The sequence below is a fragment of the Quercus suber genome, unplaced genomic scaffold (genome assembly GCF_002906115.3).
Source record: "Quercus suber isolate HL8 unplaced genomic scaffold, Cork oak 2.0 scaffold_322, whole genome shotgun sequence".
Taxonomy (NCBI): Eukaryota; Viridiplantae; Streptophyta; class Magnoliopsida; order Fagales; family Fagaceae; genus Quercus; species Quercus suber.
Genome location: NW_027069776.1, coordinates 216914 through 235857, shown reverse-complemented (window position 1 = coordinate 235857; position 18944 = coordinate 216914). Strand labels below are relative to the sequence as shown.

Sequence of the window (18944 nt, the reverse complement as noted above, 5' to 3'; positions counted from 1 at the left end):
CAGCCTGATTTAGGGGGTGACTTCTTTGGGGGCTCGTCTCCAGGAGTGATGGCCACCTTTTTAAGTGGATGGCCATCCTTCCCGTTGGGTTTCCTCTTCGACGAGCCCTTGGTGATGGCTTTGGGAGCTGACGAAGATGCCAACTCCCCCTTCGCCTTTTTTTCCTCCTTTTGACGAGCAGCAACAGCCCTTATCCGTTGCTTAGCTGCCTTAATCTCTACAAAGATAGCAGATACGCATGAGGAGAATTGACGGTAAGAGATTAAGTGACGGAACGATAGAAAAAACTACTTACGATGGCAAGAAAATTCTTCTAACTTGCGAGCTGTAGGCGTCAGACTTGGACCCCTGCATTATGTGTAAAGAGTGTAAAGAGTGATTAAGTCTCGACACTTTCGTTCCTCTAAGGGAATATCTAGAACCCGACGGATAAAATCCCTCTACTCGTCAGTTATAAGGGGGCAAATGTTGGCTGAAAAGAAAAACAACTTGAAGACATTAGAACACTTCCAAAAATAATAATAATAATATATATATATATATAAGCTGACAGGGTTAAGAGCAGTCGGCTAAAACCTGAATCTCCGTCACAATCCCTTTCCTCTTCCTCCTCAACTTCACCTTCATCACCTACTACTTCCTCCTGACCTACTACTCGACATGTCACTTAACATCTGACTACCTATAAGTAACAGATTCATTCTAAGCACCTAAGATGACGACCTCGCTATAGAGAAATTAATCGGAATAAAACATATAGAAAGAAAAAAAACCTTACGAATCTCTTAAAACGAGTGGCAGTTTTGAAAGCGACGGCAGCAATACAAGCAACGATGTAGGTGAATTGACAGAACAAAGGCGACAAGTCTTCTCTCAAGGAATCAGCAAAGATGAAATGGGAGAAATGAGGAGAAGAGCCGGGTTATATATAAAGGGGAAATGCACAGAAGACGAAGCAACACCCTCGTCCAGAAGCGGAGCCAACCAAAATGCGCCACGTATCCGAGCATTTAATAATGGCTGCTCGAGGAATCACCTATGAATGATTTTCTCTCTCCTGGCTAAAAGGAAAAATATAACTCTATAACCCGTCAGTTTAAACTAACGAGGATATGGATTAGGGGGCAACTAATAAGTAAAATAATAGCATACAAGGCACTCCAAATTTAACCCGTCGGCTTTGCTCATAATATGAAGCCTACAGCTTAAGTTGATAGGAAAAGTTAGGGGGGAAAGCTGAAGACCCTAAAGCTGGGGGGCAGAGATTTGATAGGGGTGTGAAAGGGAGTTCGTGAAGCACACCAAAGGGGCTGACACCATCAAAAAGCTAACACTGATATGGCTGAAGGGAATAAGATAAGCTGACGGTTCTAATGTAACCTTGACTTGGCTTAGCCACCACACATTAATATATAAGGAAATGACTTGTTAGTCTCCTATAAGGAAAAGATTCCGCAATATACGCTTATAAGGATTCCTATAAGAAAATGACTTCTACCTAAGGAAGAAATGGTCAACCCTCTACTACTATAAAAGCCCCAATACCCTCACAAATCAAGGTACGCATAATTAACCCCTCTCTAGCATTCTAGAGTTGTAAGAAGTTCTAACTTGACCTTCGGAGGGTATTTGGCCGACACTGCACCGGTGCTCTTTGTTAGGTCTTCTCTTTTTGTCGTGCAGGTGATATTTCAAGTGTGCGAGTATTGTGTGGCTCACTGGTGATATTTTCAGCATCATCACCTATAATGGCACATGAAAATGTTGAAAATTTTCCTCTTAGTAAAAATTTCAAATATATATATATATATATGTATATGTGCGTGTGTGTATATATATAGTTAAGCATTAAATCACTATTTAAATAGAAAATCTGTTAATGAAAAGTTGATATGAACCAAAAAAAAAAAAAAAATTACATTCTATGTATTTGTGGACGACTAAATTTCCCAGTTCGAAATAAATCAAATAAGTAAAATAGTTTCACAAATGCGAATTTGTATTGATGATTGTGTGGTACAATTCTCTGTGATTACAAAAAAGTGATCCTCTGATTCGATCTCTTTGAAATATTTGTTGATTGGAATTGTGATAATGTGATTTTGATTTGAACACCAAATATACTTCAATTTGGCTGAGGAATGGATCGAAGATCTTTGAAACGGAATTACAATTAATCTCTGGCTATGAGCTTATTAGAAATTCTTTGTTCTTCATGTTCTTTGTGTGTTCTTCGTGTTATTCATGTTCTTCATGTGTTCTTCCATTTTGAGGGTTTGTGGTGGAAGTTCTTTGGTGCTTTAGAGGCTTGAATTCGTAGAGCTTCACTAATTTGTGGTTTGTTGAGGTTTCTAGAGGCTTTTGAGCTTGATTCCAGTAAACTTTGAGATCTAGGAATATGATTCCTCTTCGAATGTTCTTCGTAGTTGAAGGTTTTGTGGTGGAAGTTCTTCGGTGCTTTAAAGGCTTGAGTCCATAAAGCTTCGTTGATTTGGAGTTTTCTGAGATTTCTGGAGGCTTTCGAGCTTGATTCCAGTGAACTTTGAGATCTAGGCAGGTAGTTTGGATGATTCTGCTTCGAATGCTCTTCGTATTTGAAGGTTGAAGTTCTTGAAGTTGCTGGAGGCTTCAGGGCTTGATTCCAGCAGAGCTTCTGGACTTCTGAACTCAAGATGTCTTCAAGGTCCTTCCTGAGATGTCTTGGTCTCCTCTTAAATGTTTTAGGAAGGCTTCTATTTATAGGAGTTTGGGGGTGGGTGAGCGACATGTGGCGGAGTCTGATTGGTGACACATGTCACAGCCTAATTGGTCTGCTTATGTTATCACTTACACGTGCGAGGCTGATTATGTCATCGCTTACATGTGTTGATGTGTGATTGGTTTTTGCATGACACTTGGCAAATTTCTATTGGTTTTTGAGTAGTAATAGCAAAACCTAGCACAATACATAGAGCTTTGTAATTGGTTGTATTTTGTGGATTTGGTAGTGTGACGTGTCAGCTTATGATAGGTTGGGAATTTTCCCTCTCTACAGTATTAATATGTTATTAATAATTTTAAAAAAATAAATGCTAAAATATTTTTATATGACTTAGTTAATATATATTAAAATGTCTAAAATTTTGCTAAACTAGTGGATGTCCTCATATGTTCGTTATTAGTTATTTTATAATACTCATATGTTTAATAATGTTTGGAAAATTAATTTCGATTATGTACTATATATGTCACTAAAATAATGAATGAAAAAAAATTGTAACACAATATATCCATAACCATAATTAATTAGACTCTAAAAATGTCACTATATGCCCTTTTTTGTTTGATCAGGTGTTTATTATTTGCCTTTTTTTTAGAAGTATTTATTTATTTTTTAAAAGAAAACATGTGAACTTTTGAAGGCTAAACATCTAAGATTTAAGGTTTATAATTTCTAATTCTTAAAACTAAATATACATGCCAAGAGATTAAAAATAAAATAATAATTGAACATGGAAATTGTAGGGGCAATGGGCCCAAAAATATATGTTGGGCCTTAGCCTTGTCCAGGGAGGCTTAGTGGTCTGAGAATAGATCAATAGTAAGGAAGACGTAAGACTTTGAACTTCTCGAGCTAGCTATAATGATAGAGGTAGGCCGAGGAGGAGTATCACCTCAACTGAACGAAGAAGGGGGCAAAAGGTGAGTTCTATTATCCGAAGTGACATTTCAGGTGGTTCTGCTGATAAGGATATGCACTGTAATCGTACAGGACAAAATGGGAGCTGAGAAATATTTGGGGGAAAGCTGTTACCACCGCATTAAATGTTCTATAGCTAACTCTCTGACCGCATTAATGAGGAAGTGATATTTGAACAGTGCTTTTCAGCCTTACAGTTACCCCCAAAGACTTCAGGAGGGTGCTGATGGGACAAGTATCAACACAAGTAATCTAATGTCCATGTGGAGGGTAGAGATGAGAGGGGAGTGTGGTATAAAATAGGAGGAAGGTCCTAAGAGAAGGGGATCGGGAAATAGAGAGAGAAACACTGTAACAATCAAAAACTGAACTTGTAATCAAACTTAAGAATCAATATATAAGAACTGATCTTCTCGGACTGTGCTGTGGACAATTTTCTTTAGATTAAACTAGTCTATCTACATTTTCTTGTCATCTGAATTCACTTTATTTGTTGATTGATTTATTAAAGCCCAATTTTCCAACCCACTCTCTACAAATTCATTGTATTGGGCTTTTTGGGCCTAAGTTCATTTATCATATGGGCTGGGGAACCAAATTGCGTCCTTACATAAATATAAACTTATACTATTTTGTATCTTACATTTAATTTTACTTACATCTGAGTACCTTAATCACTTACAAAGATTAAACACTTTACAAAAATATAAATAAAAACAAAAAACACACCTTTTAGAAACCCCATATGTTGTGAAAAGATTGTATCAAGCTTTGATAGTGTTGTTAATGTGTTTACTTACATCTGAGTATCTTAATCACTTACAAAGATTAAACATTTTTCAAAAATATAAATAAAAACAAAAAACACATACCTTTTAGAAATCCCATATGTTGTGAAAGCATTGTATCAAGCTTTGATAGTGTTGTTAAGGAGTTTACTTACACTTGAGTACCTTAATCACTTACAAAGATTAAACACTTTCCAAAAATATAAATAAAAACAAAAAACACACACCTTTGAGAAACCCCATATGTTTTGAAAGCATTGTATCAAGCTTTGATAGTGTTGTTAAGGAGTTTAGAGCATATGCACCTAAAACCAAAGGCAATTTCATACTCTTTTTTACACTAATTTCTCACTCTGTCTCTCTATCTCTCTAGTCTTATTTTTCTTTTGGCCTTTTGATATTTTGTGAAACTGGAATTTATATAAAAGAACATGAAAACTAATATTGAATGGAGAAAACCCATCATTTTTTAAATTAATGAAACTAAAAGTGGAAGAGTTTAAGAAGTTAGAAAAGGGAGTAGAACCAAATCTTTTAATTTTCTACATTTATGGCTTAAACTAATCATTGATAAAAAGATGGGAGGTGAAAGGCTAAACTAAAAAGTACCCATACAAAGTGCCACATGGCAGAACCTCATGCACTTTTGCATGAGGCCTCTGCTTTTATATATACTAGCATTTAACCCGCGCAATGCACGGGATCATTTTATGAATCAGGAAACAATCAACTTAATATATTATACTTAGATAAAACTAAAAGCTAATGATTAATTAAATGAATATAATTTTTTCCTATCAAGGGTCTTAAATTTAAGTATGAATTTCAAATTTGTGTGCTTTCTATAACAGGAAGTCTCAAACAATAGGTTGATTAAATAAAGATGGATTGAGTATAATATTATTATCAGAAATAGTTTAAAATAAATAAATAAATAAAACAATAGAATGGACCAAAAATGCAATTGTAATTAAGAGTTTAAAGTGAAATTTCAAGTTCTATTACAATCTCTCCAACATATTTGGTTCACAAACTACAATCATTGTTACTCATACAGAGTTTGGATTGTGCACCTATACTTGCAGTTTAGAATCTTGTCATTGAAATTGATAGATGGTAAATTCTCTTTAGAATCATGTATATCCTTTGAGACCTCAACTACTTCAAGTACTTTGTTTTATCCACATGACTCTGGAATCAAAACTCAAAATGAAATACTAAGGTCATCACCATAAAATATAAATGCATCTAATTTGACAATAATAAGATCTGAGAAACTAATCACTCACCAAATACAATTATTCCTACCAATCATAACCATATGAGCCAAATATCAAAACTAAAAATCATTTCGATGGAGACGGAGAAATCAAGAGTGAAACAAAATTCCTATAGAATGCAATATAGAAAGAGAGGCAGAGACAGACCAACTCTTAAGAACAAAAGTGCAAGAGCATGACAACAAAGGATTAAGACTTGAAGAGACGCCCAAAGAACCAAAAGAGAAGACCAGGTGCTTGTTTAAACTTAGGTTCCCTTACAACATTTACAAACCACTTAGCTCCAAGTGCCAATACTCACAACTTTCAACAAACACCTGCTGCCCACCAAATTGATACCAAGTGAAGGCCTAAGGCCTTGACATAGCAACTTTGAAAAGTATTATAGGTCCTATATAGTTTATGTTCAACAGTTTGTACCAATTTAAAAATAGGCCAAGGGGAGTACAACAAACATCTATTAGACAAAATAATACCTTACATGGAACCTAAGTCCAAAAGAAAAATATATAGAATAAAAAATAAAGAAGCTTGTTCTACAAATTCTCTCATGACTTTGATAGGGAGAACCCTCAAAGATAACAATATAGCAATAGTCTTCCTATGCACTTTTCAACTTTGACAGCCATGAACATATTGGAACTTCTTCAAATTCTTACACTGAAATGAAACACCAATCCATTTGCCTTTCTTAGACCCTGAAGCTTCCATGAGGACCATGATTTGCCTGAGAATAGGAAAATTTTTCATCTGCTTCAATGTTGTTGCAGACTCTGTTTCTTAGCACTTCTCTCCTTCCAAAAGCACTACATAAAGACAACATTCTATTAGACTTATTCTCAAATAAAATATGATCAATAAAAAAAATGTTTGCTTCTCCTTCCAAAGGCAGCAACAGAGAGGTACACCCCAATAAGAAATTGAACGATTAATAAAATTTCTTAGTTTCCGTTTAGTTAAGTTGTGCCCCCAATTATTGAATAATTGTTTAAGTCTATTGCCGGAGAAAAGAAGAAGCAACTATTAGACAATATTGAATAAAAATAAAAATGCTATATTTTTCATCTCAAAGATTCGACATACAACATTGTTCATTTTGCAAAGATGCTAAGTCCTTGACCCTAATTTCACAAAGATTAAACTCACATTGAATAAAGTTATGTAAGACCCACATTCTTTTTTGCTAAATAATCAAGTGAGAGTGGCCCTTACACACAATTCAATCATTGAATTTTTAATTCCATTTTAAAGAACAAACAACTTGAAAGATAAATATTCACATAAAAAATAGGCAGGAAGGGAGGAACAATAAGATCAAAATTAAAGGAAAAAAAATGTATAACCACGTCACTTCAAAAACATTTAAGGAGCAACATAATTGGCAAATCAAATATCAAATATAAATTAGAAGAAGAAAGATGTATATTAAGTAATGAAGCACACTTGCAGCCCATGCCTCAATTCCAATATGGCAACAAACAGAAGCCAAATTCTCAGCCTCAATGCTTAAATCAAGGAGCTAATTTACTACAGATAAAGCATGATAGATTGCCCCTAATATCATGCCCAATGTCTGACTTTGATCTTTGCAATTACCTTAGGAATATATTATGCATTTACTTTATAACTTTTCCTTGTACAAATTACTTTCTATAAATGATGTAAATAGAATTTCTCATAAACATATTTCAAGCCTGAATCACTGTCCATGATTCCAACAGTATTAAAAGCATGTAAAATTTTCAAATTGATCATACCCTTTCTGGCAGAAACAATGGTGTTTTTTGTATTGCATGAACATGGCAATCATCACTTGGACTTCTTTCTAGAGCTGCTAGGTACTGATTCATCAGATGGAGCCAATGACGCAAAAGCTAATTCGTCATATCAGCATAGTTGATTCCTGTTGCAAAAAGCATTGAATGTTTCTTCAAAGTTTTAAGTAAAAATTTATTTAAAATTGAAAGTGAATAAGAAAAACCTAAACAATGAGAGATGTGGATAAGGAATTCACCATCATTGTCTAGTTTGTGATTTTAATGGTGACCCAATCATCAGACCTGATAATGTTCATCATTGCTGTATCTTCATCATCAACTTAAGCCCTTGTATCACTATAACACATGGCATCAATTTAAAAGTAGAAAAAAAAAAAATTAAGACAAACAATTTAGAATGGCAGAAAAGAATACATGGCCGACCCTCTAAAGATCTATAGCCTCAGAAGCATGAACACTCCAAAATCCCTATACTTTAAATAAAAATAAAATACACCTAAATATATTAATTGATTTAATCCCTATATCCCCAACGTATCATTGCTTAATTTTTTTTTAAGAATCGACATATCACTGTGTGATCCATGTCCATATCAACCCCAAAATTTTGGGATTAATGCTTGGTTGATGTTGTTGTTTTAGTAAGAACACACAATTTATGTGCACTCGGTATGTCCATAATTACATCGAATTATCAGTTTTTGCTTTGCATATAACATAAAAATACCAACACATAAATGAACAAATCAATGTAGAATTTGATTATTAATATGAAACAAAAATTCATTTCAAAGATAAAACTTAAAGAAGGCCAAGATTAGATAAAAGTGAACATATATGTATATAACTTGCATTTCTAGGATTGGACCGTAGTTGAACATCATCAACAGTGCAATAGTGGTTGAGTTTTTGAATGCACTCATCGACTATCAATTGTACTCCAGGGGAACACTTTTTCCCTTCCGTTAATATCCGTAGGAACAACTCTCTGCCCAAAATAAAAAATCAATTAGCATTTAGTTAAACTCAAAATTTGAAGGAAAAATCAAAAATAGATTTTATTTACCACAGATTGGCCCGTGTATATGCCTCCTGAAATCTGAAAGAGTAAAGTAAAGAAGTGGAAATCATTAGTAATATAAGAAACGGTGGAAAATGTAAGAACCTGAAAGAGGAGCAGTCAGATTGGCATAGATTGAGATAACCATCCCGCTTTCCATTTGCTTTTGATTTTGCCTAAAAGGAGGAGGGGGAGGATAGAGGCGAAATTGAATCTAGTTTTTTTTATTTCATAATGGAATCAAGTTTTTCATACGGTAAAAAGACCTAAAATAAATATCAATGCAACATTCAATCCTATTCTTATTTAATCCCAACAATTTCCTTAAGATTAGAAACAGAAGTACCCAAACCAAAATCAATATTTTTAGTGATTTCTGTAATCTAAAAAAACTAACAAAAACAAAACAAAAGCAAATATCTAAAATTGAGAAAACAAACATTTTGATAGAGAATCCAAAAACCCAAAACAAAAACGAATCAAATCTAAACCTACCCAACAAAAAAACTTAATTAAAAGTAATGTTTTATACCCAAACCTACAAAATTGAGGAAAAAATTTACCTTTGTTGATGTCGGTTCGGCAATCTGATGGTCTAAGTCTGGCAAGGGATGTGATGATGACGATGACTGTTCCACACGTAAGTTTTTTTTCTTTCCTTCCCTTTCTCTAATCTCTAGGTTTCTCCTTCCCTTTTTTATTTTTTTTACGTTTTTTTTTTTAAATATATACACAAAGACTGCCAAACGGTGTTAATGCTGGGATACAATATAATGTAGGCAGTTACCCAAAACGAATGCAACCCAAATAGGCAAAGCAAAACCTATTCTCATCCAAATTCCTGAGTAAATTATTAAAAAATCTAAATCTAAACCAATCCAACCAAGAAATTCAAACCTAAATTATATTCAATTCCCAGATTTAAAAACGAAAAGGAAAAGGAAAAAAAACAAATACATTAACTTTACCAGTTATGGGTACACGGCCTGTCTCTCTGATGGTGGCAGATTTTTCCCTACCCAGTCCCCACTCCGTGCTTTCTCTGTTTACCGTTCTGCCAAGGTTTTGGGTCTGCAAAATTGTTTTTTGAAGCTTTTTGATTTCGTCGCCTCTCTCTTTCTCTGCTCTTTCTTTCTTCGTGTACTCATCGCCTTTCTCTGTTTCATCGCCTCTCTCTATTTCTGACCCAAAATACCAATCTATTAATCAAAACCAACTCTGACCCAAAATACCAATCTAAATCATAATTAACACCCAATTGATTCTCCAAATAAAACCAAAAACCCTATTTTTTAAATTTAAAACAGAACTTTACCGTGGAGGCTTACGGCGGTGGCAGAAGATCTGGTTGGCGCCTTATGGTGATGGCAGAAGATATGGGTGGCACCCTTCTCTCTATCTTTGTCTCTCTATTTTCTGTCTCTCTTTTTTCACGATCTCTCTCTCCTTTCTCCGTTCGCTATACACACACACAAAGATCGATTCAAATCTGATTTTTCAAAAAAATTTAAAATTTGAGGAATTCAATAATATAGAGAGCAAGAAACAAATACGTGAATCTTGAAATGGAAAAAGATTGAATTAAAGAACAAACCTGGAGCCTAGATTGAAGGGATTGAATATTCTTGAAGAAAAAGATTTGGGTTCGTGAGAAGAGAGAGAGTTTGGGGATATTGAAAGAGACTGTACGACTCTTCTTCATCTTGATCTATGTGATGTTTTCGGTTTAGTTTTTAATCTCTCGATCTCTCTCTCCTCCTTCGTTCTCAGTATCGCAAGTGTTTTTTTTGGGAGTATCGTAACCGGTTAGTTTTCCTTTTATAACCAGAGGCTTTTAAACGGTACTATAGCGTTGCTAAACGATACAATGTGTCGCTTTTTTAAGTGACGTCACTTTTCTGATTTGTCAACACGTCCTTAATTGTAGGCATTCACTTTCTCTCAGCTTTGTCATTTATATATATATAGATATATATATATATATATATATATTGATTGATGGTATAAGCTAAGCACCACATTTGCAAACCCCAAAAAAATCATTCACATGGGTTACATACAAAAGAAGAAATCCATCTAGGTAAAATAATTATATATATATATATATATTGGTAATTACCCTTAGTTCTTAATTAAAAAGAGTTTCAACAGTACCCAAAAAAATGACAATGCACTTAGACATGATCTTAATTAATAAGAAATTAAAATGAAGAGGTTTTTGTATAATCTATATATCTATCTATCTATATATTTATCTATCCATATATATATATATATATAATAGGTGAAGCTAAGAGAAACTCAAATTAGAATTTCAAATTAAAGTTCCAATTTTGTGGCATGTGTCTTAAATTATTTATTCTCAAAGAGTTTTGTTTCTTAATTTTAGAATCAAATAGGGGACCACATCATAAATATTCATCCAAGTGAGTTATTAAATACAAAAACTAAAGAGTCTAGAATAAATGAATTGTAAAAAAAAAAAAAAAAAGTGCTTCACAATAATTTTAAAAAAATGGATAATTTACATTTTATACCTAATAATATCCTTACAATTTTTTTTAAAGAGTTAACAAAATATAAAAATGACTATCAATAGTATTTAAATTATATATATAGGAATTATATTATGCATTTTATTGTATATCTTTAAATGTATCTATGTATATCCATGGGGTTACAAGCTAATGATGATTAGAGATAGATATCTAGGATAATTTATCTAATTGTCAAATCCAATACCAAACCCTTTGAGCAAAGCCAACAATATGTGCAGTGTACCGAGTATTCATTCCATCCAAAAAGAATCATAGTAGGCCTATACCTATATGAAATGAACATTAATGATATAAGAAAAAAATAGAAAAGATAATAGTACATAATATTGCTACAAAGAAATATTTTTACTATACCATGAGTTAGAGCTCGTTTGGATAGGCTGTTTCAAAAGCCTTAACGCGCGTTTTTATTAAAAACGCAAATACGTGTGCGTTTGGCACTGTGATCTTACTAGAAATTGCGATCTCTCAAACGCAAAATCTCATGTTTTGAAATTGGAGTTCCAGCCAACTTTTTGAAAACGGCACTTAAAACGCAGGTCTCATAATACTTTTTAAGGCTTGAATACCTGATATACCCTCACGCATTTGCTAAATGACAAATTTACCGACCAGCAAATAACCTCACCTCCCTGACTTTCCAGCGACTAGACTGTGCTCAAAGTCTCAGGTGGATGTTGGAACAGCAATGGAGAATGTTGACACAACAAAAAAGAGCTCAATCGTTGCGGTATTGAAAATGGAAATAAGAGAGCACCATCGCCAGTGGTTGTTTTCCCATGTTGTCAGTCATTCCCCCAGCCTTCTGTTTTATCCAGCCGCTTCTCTTTTTTTTTCTTCTTCTTCTTCTTCTTCTCTTCAGTTTTGACGGAGGCTGAACTTCTTTTCTTATGCCTTTTGTTTTAGTTGTGTGTGTGGGGGGCTCTTGTTTAATTGTTTTGTGTGGCTCTTGTTTAATTGCTTTTTGTGAGTTCTGACCCCCCACGTGAACTCTAATGAGTTCAAATTTCAATTGTACTTGGATAGCTTTGGGGAAAGAGAAAGTAATTGGGATTATTTTAATTTAGTTTTTATTTTTGATAATAATACTTTTTTTATTTATAGAAAAGGTTAGAAGAAAAGTAAATATTATTCTTATTATTATTTTCATGAGCTACTCTAAATATGATAGAAAAATATTATCAGAATTAAGTTATTTCCGGTCCTTTTTGGTAATTTGCACCAAAACAACAATTTTAGACTAATACTATACACAAATTTTACCAAACGTTATAATATAATTTTTAAAATTGTGTTTTCCAAACGCACATTTTAAAAACGCTATTTTTAAAAACGCTCATTTTTAAACAGCTTATCCAAACAGACCCTTAAACTCGCTTGGTAATGGTATAATGTTATCACAATACTGGGAGGATTTGTCAACAATAACAGTGGTCTATATACATAAAACACAAAAGTGAAGGGGCATATCGCAATTCGAAACGTATGGGTCACTAAATTATAATTTCTTAGTTTATCAACAACAAATCCATCTTCATCTATTATTAAAAAGATAAAAACTAAAAAGCACTCTAAGATGAATATTATCTTTAATTTACATATTACTTTTTTTTTATAAAAATTTTAAATGTGAGAGTTGTGGAAGGCATTAATTATTGGATTTATGTTAAACTCTATAAACTAAAAAGATAAAGATGACACTTTATTTTGAAATTTTATAAAAATATATGTGACAATTAATTAGTTGGCTGCATGATAAAAGTATAAAACAGTGGAGTAGAGAAAAGGTTGAATAGGTGGTCAAATTCTCTTAATCTTAATTGTAACAGGAAAACCTCATATGAAGATAGTTTTTTGCATCTTCCAGTGTATTTTAGTATTAAGAAAAATTAGTTAAAAGAAAATTATTTTTTAGTTTTATTTATTTAGCCTGACATGAGATATAGTTGTTTTCCGCTAATAGTTTTTTGGAAAACAACTCTATCTCACGTGAAGCTAGAAAAGGAAAAAGTATCTAAGGCAAAACTAAATAAAGAAAATTAAGAGATAATTTTTCAACTCATTTCAAGGGAGCTACCAAACAAAGGAAAATGACAAAATTTTCTTGAAAAAGTTGATGTCAAAACAAAAAACGTTGTGCTAGTGCAGACATCCTATTGCAAAACGTACCTAGGTAATATAATGTTGCCAAATTTGATGATTATAGCATTTAATGTGGGATAATATTTGGTTCTATAAAATGAGAGGCATTTAAAATGTCAATTTACCCAACAAAATTTGCATTGAAGAGTACACTATGATTTCGATCAATAGAATTGTATTGTTGCAAATTTTTCTTGTTCTGTTTTTTTTCTAGTTTTCACAAGGTTAAAGGAGGGCTTTTCAAAAGGAGTAGAGTATATGTAACATTGTTTAATGACTTGGGCATGAATGTTACTGTTCATTGTAAATCTGGGGATGGCAATCTTGGTCCTCATTTCATCCAGTATCCAACAGGCTTCTACGAATTCAACTTTAAACCAAATCCTAGGGGCACTACCGATTACTATTGTAATTTTCAATGGCCAAATAATTTCCAGTGATTTGATATCTACCTATTTGATAGAGATCACCCTCAATGCAGTCACTGTAATTGGAAGATTAGGCCTGATGGTGTTTGTAAGTTCAATTTCGAGACCAAAGATTATGATCTTTGCTATCCATGGAACCCAAATTAACTCAATGCCCAACCTCTATTTTCATAAATTAATGTCTACTACTTTGTCATGAAATAATTATTTCCCTTCTGTTTTGTGGGTTTTTCCCCCTTTTCTTGAAGCACGTTTCCTTCGTTGTTATGAGAAGCAACATTCAAAATGATGTGTTTGTTGAATCTTTCCTTGTGAACCATGCCTTTTACGGCTATATCATCTCTAAGCAAAATTAATACGATTAGTCCAAGTGTATGTGATTAACCAATTTTCAGCAACCAAGAGCTAGGCTAAACAAAGCATATCAAATATAAAGCAATATGGAAAAAAGGTAAAAGCATGCAAACAACACTAAACACTAAGATGTGTTTAGAGAGAATCAAGATCTTCTATACCATAAATTGTGTACCACTCCATGTACAACCAACAAAAACACTTCACTTAGCTGCTTTTTTAATTCTCAAACTAATGGGAGAGTCAAACAACAAATGTTAATTACTCACCGTTACAGCTGTGAATATGAGTGGTACCCTTGACTCCAGCCCTTTGTACCAACTCTCCCTCTCTCTCTCTCTCTCTCTCTCTCTCAACGGTTGCTCCACCACGAAGGAAACCCTCTTCGATTTAATCAGTGTTTGAACCCCAGTGGATGAGGTTTCAGGTAAAGGTAATATCTTGTTTTCTGGGATTCTGGTCCTTGTTGTGGTTAATGTCCCAATTTCTTCTCTTTTGCAGATTTTGGGGTTTGCCATAGGTAACACATTAATAACTTTTCTCTGATGGGGTATGGATGTTGATTTTTTTTTTTTTTTTGGCAAAGTTTGGAACTTTTTGGAGGTTTATTGTGTCTTTTGTACACACTAGATAGTAGCACAGATGAAAGACGCCCAACATGAGTTCAAGGGATAATTGTTTGACTATCCAAAATTAAATTCTAATTGAAATCTAATTTTTACACTAAATTAACTCTCTTGCCACAAAAATTTTAAAAGCTTAGATTAGATGAGACACATGGCGCAAAATTATACTCTAATTGAATTCCAATTTGAAATCTAATTAAATTTTCTCTCGGTTTTGACTATTAATATATATATATATATATAGATGAACATGATAAAAGTTCCAAGGTGGGCTCCAAAAACCTTTGATGAACACAATTTAGTTGTTGGGTTCATGAAAATTTGTTTACAACGGGAGAACTAAAGAAAAAGATTCAAGAAACCAAATAACCAAGTGATGATAAAAGGAACACAGTAATAGATTAGGACATGAGAATTAACACAAGAACGGATTGTTACATATTCATTCCTTTCTCATTGATACATTACATACTTAACCTCTCTATTTTTTTGAATCCTCTCTTAGATGGGGGTATTGCGCTATTTATAGTGGAGGAGTTCCCTTTTCAGTGGGTTGTGGTGATGGTGGTAGAGAGATACTTGTTCAATCAAGTGTCTCATCCCTGCTTATGTGGATCTTAATGAGATTTTAGATTTGAGACATTATTCAAGTCTATCATTTAGTAATAAATGCAACTGAAGTTAGGTGGGGTCACCTAATTAATGTGGAGGTGATTGTTGCCTCGTTTAGACGCTACCCCTTTCGGCTTCTCGACGTTGGTTGGGATGGCTGTGGTTCTCGGGTTTCTCCTTGGCCAAGAATCCAATGTTACTTCGGTCGAGGTGGGGAACATTATTCTTTTGATTTGGACCTTCAAAGGGGGATTTTTTGAAGTGGGCCTCTGGTTCCATTAGTTGCATCTAGACCTTTGTTTATTCCCTTCTCAAGCCTTTGGACCTTGGTCTGTGCCTAGGGAATCGCTACATACCCCTCCCATTAGACACACCGAGAAAACATCCCAACCTTTTCCACTTTGTTTCAAAACTTCCACACTATAGCAACCTGGCCAAGGGTATTTTGATCTTTTAAATCTACGTCACTTGTGCGAGTCATTAAATTAATACACATGTCACTTTATAATTGGGTGGGAGGACCACAAGTAGGGGTGTTCACCAAATCACAAAAACCGCACCAAAACTTCCTGCAAAATGGTATAACCTAACCACATCATAAGTAATAGTGCACCGCTCCGTTAGTGCAGTGAAATTTGCGGTTTTATAATAAGAAAAACTTACCACATTGCACCGCACCCTCTCTTTGTATTAATATATTTACTGTTTTTATTATGAAATATATTATAAAAAGTTTAGTAACCCTAGTTTTCAAAAAAAAAAAATTAATAACTCTAGTATGTGTTGATTAGGAAAGCCATCCTAAAACAAAGAAAAACTAGCTCAATAGTTTAAAACTTGACCCAAAACAAAGGGAATTTGGGCTGGGTAGGAAAAGCCCAAAATTTGAAAAATATATCGACTTTAAATTGCATCTTATACTGCACCGCATATTTGACCCCCCAAAAACGAGGTGCGGTGTGGTTATGGTTTTGGCTAAACTCTAAACTCTAAACTGCATCGCACCGCACTGTATATGTGACCGCAAAAATAAGGTATGGTATAGTAATGGTTTTGGCTAAACCGCAACACAAGATGCGGTGCTAAAAATAACCCAAAACCGCACCGCACCACGAACACCCTTAACCACAAGTATAACAATTGAGTAGCTTATGCACTTAACAAAAAAAAGAAAAAGAAAATTTAACCAATAGTTCATGTGAAAAAATATATATTGAAAACACTTGCAACCCAATTAATCCAATTCGTTTTTAACCCATTTAAAATACCATTTTTTATTCGAATTTGTTTTGCCCCGATCCAATTGACATGACCGGACCCGCACCTTTTGCCACATACTCGGTGATAGATTATGGCAGGGGTGGATCTAGTGTGATGACAAGGGGCCCATCAAGTTGATCAAGGCAGTGATTGGTGTAGATAGGAGGGAATCGACGGTCAGGATTTATGAGATGATGATGAGGAGTGGGTGGGGGTCCACTTTAGAGGCAAATGAGCATGTAGTTAAGGTTTTGGGTAAAGGGTTCAGAAGGCTTGGTGAACAGAGTTTGGCTGTGGATGTTAAGGGGCTCACCAAGGGAAATTTGGAGAAATTGAGAGTGTAGAGAATATTTTATGTACAATTTTGCTTCCAATTTGTTATAACATTAGGGACTAATTATATTAATTTATTTTAAGTACTTTAATAAATAATTTGAACTTGTGGTTGTGGTTTAATCTGAAAGAAAATAAATGAAAGAAAAAAAAAGGTATATGTATATATATATATATAACTTATGTGGGTTCTAGTTATCTCAAGAGGTTAAATCTCTAATGGTTGAATGATCTGAAATTCAATTTCCGCCTTCCAAAAACTAATTGATATCTTGGTTTGATGATAAGAAACCCAATCATCAGAAGCAAACGAGCTAGAGTTCAATTCCTACTTACACCAAAAATTGATTGATATCTTAATTTGATTATAAATAACATAGTCATCAAAAGTGGATGCCAACTCAGTTTTTTTTTTTTTTTCCCAAAAAAAAAAAAAAACTTATTTTTAATGATTCTATCGGAAGTTGTAGACTAATTGTAGTTAACTAGAAATGCATATACCCTTGTTGGAGACAAAATTGATTGTCATATGTGGTTTTTCTATTACCACTAGTTGAAGCATCATGCTTTTGATCATAAACATTACTGATCAATAAAATGAACTTTTTAAAACCATTTTTGATAAATGAATCTCTCACAAATGTATAAAAAAAAAAAAAAAAAGTCAAATTAAAAAATTATTCATAGAACTATTGAAATGAATTGGATAAGGGTGGCAAAATTTTATATAACTCAGTTTTGATTGTTATTTATTAAAATTGAAATTCTATCAAAAATTATTATGAAAAACCATATCTATCCTATCCAATTATCTATATCATTTCCCGTCTTATGATCTTAATAAGATAAGTGCAAATTATAACTATAATGGCACATGACAATGTTTCCTTTTAGTAAAAATTTCATATATACATACATACATATATATATATATATATATATGTATGTATATGTAGATGTATATGTGTGTGTATAGTTAAGCATTAAATCACTATTTAAATAGAAAAGCTGTTTCATAGAATTGCAATTCACATAGGCGTACCAATCAGAAAAGGGAAGTAGAGGTGGATGGCTTTCGATATGAGGATGAATCTGAGGTTACAGATAGGTAGTGGATTTCTATAAAAAATTATATCAGAACCGGAAGCTTGGAGGCCTACTATTGACGGGTTAGAATTTGCTTGTTTAGAGAATCTGAGAGGTCTTTGTTGGAGAGGGAGTTTGAGAAGGAGGAGATCATTGAGGCTCTCATGGAGGCGGAAGGGGATAAGGCCCCTGGGCCAGATGGGTTTTTATGGCTTTCTTTCAGAAATGCTGGATGTTTTGGAAGGGGATGTCTTGGCATTTTTCAAGGATTTTCATGCCAGTGTGTTTTCGAAAATCTCTTAATGCCACCTTTTTGTGTTTGATCCCCAAGAAGTCTAATGCAGTCAATATTAAAGACTTTCGCCCTATTAGTCTTGTGGGCAGCCTTTACAAGCTATTGGCTAAGGTTTGGCTCATAGACTCCGTGGGGTGTTGGATAAACTGATATCTGACTCTCAGAATTCTTTTGTGGGAGAAAGACGGATTCTTGATTCGGTTCTAATTGCTAATGAATGTTTAGATAGCAGGTTGAAGAGTGGCATCCCGGGTGTCATAGTTAAATTGGACATAGAGAAGGCTTATGATCAGTGAATTGAAATGCCTTATTCTACCTTATGGAAAGGATGGGCTTTGGGGCGAGGTGGAGAGGTTGGATTAAGGCGTGTATTTCTAAGTAAATTCTCAGTTTTGGTCAATGGGTCTCCTGCTGGTTTCTTTGGTAGTTCTCGTGGCCTACGCCAAGGGGATCCTTTGTCCCCCCTTTTATTCTATTAGTTATGGAAGTGCTGAGTAGACTACTGAAGAGAACGGAAATGGTGGTTTTCTTTGTGGTTTTCAAGTGGGGACCCATAGACAAGGGGGTGTGCGTATCTCTCATCTTCTTTTTGCTGACGATACTATTTTGTTCTGCGAAGCTTCTAGGGACCAGTTATTATACATTCGGATGGTGCTGATCTTCTT

At 34.0% G+C, this 18944-nt stretch overlaps 1 long non-coding RNA gene across 1 annotated transcript; it reads right to left on the bottom strand.

Moving 5' to 3' along the window:
* Window positions 1–6378: 6378 nt before the first annotated feature.
* LOC136071534 (uncharacterized) lies at window positions 6379–9114 on the bottom strand. The gene is made up of 5 exons (XR_010632832.1): window positions 8592–9114; window positions 8378–8513; window positions 7762–7861; window positions 7505–7650; window positions 6379–6553 (listed from the first exon to the last, which is right to left on the bottom strand). It is a non-coding gene; the product is annotated as an uncharacterized LOC136071534 (long non-coding RNA).
* Window positions 9115–18944: the final 9830 nt, after the last annotated feature.